The sequence below is a fragment of the Macaca thibetana genome, chromosome 15 (genome assembly GCF_024542745.1).
Source record: "Macaca thibetana thibetana isolate TM-01 chromosome 15, ASM2454274v1, whole genome shotgun sequence".
Taxonomy (NCBI): Eukaryota; Metazoa; Chordata; class Mammalia; order Primates; family Cercopithecidae; genus Macaca; species Macaca thibetana.
Window position 1 is genome coordinate 108,959,710 of NC_065592.1, and position 2,292 is coordinate 108,962,001.

Sequence of the window (2,292 nt, forward strand, 5' to 3'; positions counted from 1 at the left end):
AAATATTGCTGAAAAATATTAAAGAAGACACAAATAAATGGCAAACAAAACCTGTGTTCATGAATTGGAAGACTTGATATTGTTAAGATGTCACTGCTACCCAAAGCATTCTACAGATTCAGTGCAATCCCTGTTGATATTCCAATGCTTTTTTGTAGAAATAAAAAATCCATTCTAAAATTCATACAGAATCTCAAGAGACTGCACATAGCCAACTCAATCTTGTAAGATAACAAAGTTGAAAGTCATACACTTTCTTATTTCAAAGCTACAGTAATCAAAATAGTGTGATACTGAAAGACAGAAAGACAGACATAGAGCAATGTTGTTGCTATTGTGAATAATAGCAACATTATCGCAATAGCCAAAAGTGGAAGCAACTCAACTATCCATTGATAGATGAATGCAGAAACAAAATATGGTATATACATCCAATGAAATATTATTCAGCCTTTAAAAAGAATGAAATTCTGATACATACTACAACATGGATGAAACTTTAAGACATTATGTTAAGTGAAATAAGCCCCAGTCAAAAAGGACAACTTAGAGATAACTTGCTAGATGAATAAATTAGAATATAAAACTCAAAGCAGCAGAAATCATTTTTGTTTATTTGGAAGAACACAAGATGAACTACGAAGAGGAAGAAGAAGCCACATAGTAAAAGGAAGTATAAAATGAAAAAATAAATCCTGATATAGCAGTAATTATAGTAAATGGCACTCATATTGGATTATAAAACAAAGTGCTAAGTATGAGAATAAGACATTCTTACACTTTACAACAAAAAGACATAGAAAGGTAGAAATTAAAAGCACTAAAAACATATACAAAAGAAATATAAACAATTAAAAAGGTCAGAATACCAATCTTGATCTTAAATCTATCAAAAGACTTCAGGCCAAAATTATCTTCTAAAGGCAAAGAGCAGTATTATACATAGATATTATAACAGGTCAGGAAGGTAAAACAAATCAGGAAGTTCAGCAAAGTTGCTGTATACAAGATCAGTTTTAAAAAGTCAATAACATTTCTCTGCAGCAGTAAAGACCATCTAGAAAACATAATTAGGAAATAAGCTGCTATACACAGCAATAAAAACAACTATAACAAGTCAGTAAACTTTTGAAAGAATGTGAAAGACCTCCATGGTTAAAGTTTTAAAAACCTATTACAAGACGTGAAGTTCTAAATAAATGGAGAAATAGTTTATCTTTACAGATAAGATCATCTAACATTCTAAAAGCATCCACGCCCCCAACCGACAAATGATGCATCAGTCTACAGCATGCCAATTGAAATTGTAGCCAGATGTTTTTAAGGACTTTACCTATTTTAAAATGTATATAGAAGAATGAAGATCCACAAATAGTTAAATCAGTTTTGAAAAATAAGACTAAAGGGCAGGAATTTGTTCTACCACACTCAAGATTAAAACAAAGCTATAATAATTTTTTAAAAAACACAAACAATAGTATGGTACTGGTGTAAAAACGTAAATGAAGAAATGGAACAGAACGGAGATCTCAGATGGAAGTCTTAGATACCATAAACATGATACCACAAATCCTTGGGGAAAGAAAAAACCTGTTTATGATAATGGGAAAGTAAGTTTACCATATTGAGGAAAAACAGATTTATATCTCATACTGTATACATATATATATGCATATAGAGGGGTGTGTGTTTATATGTGTGTGAAAATATATATGTATATATGTGTATACATACTAAACATCTAAATATGAATGGCAAAACTATAAAGCTACAGAAGAAACTATAGGCTAACTTTATGACCCTGGTATGGGAAAGAACTCTTAAGCAAGATACCAAAAGCAGAAACAAAACGTAAGGAATTGTTAATTTGACTTCATCAGAATTGTTCAATGAAGGACCCCACAGCCAAACTGAAACCAATTTGCTAAGTAGTATTTAAACTGATAAGAACAGATACCACACTTGATCTTAGCCAAAAGGCGGAGAAGCTATGTGCTAACTGGTATTTAGGATGTACAAGAAAACATATGCAAATCATTCAATAATAAAGAGGAAAACTAATTGAAAAATAGACAAAGAATATATATAGGCAATTCGCAGAAGTGGAAACCTAAATGGCTAAAGGATGTATGAAGAATGCTCAAATGTATTGAAAATCAGATAAGAGTGATTTAAACAAATTCAAAAACTGCAACTAGATATCCATGAGATAAACAAGCATTAGAAAATCAGATAAGGCCAAGTATTTGCAAGGATGTGGGAAAACAATAACCTATGTGAACTACTAGTGAG

The 2,292-nt window shown here is 31.1% G+C and overlaps 1 pseudogene; it reads right to left on the reverse strand.

Annotated features, from left to right (window-relative positions):
- Positions 1-1,782: 1,782 nt before the first annotated feature.
- Positions 1,783-1,992, reverse strand: LOC126938203 (uncharacterized; annotated as a pseudogene).
- Between the last annotated feature and the right edge of the window lie 300 nt (positions 1,993-2,292).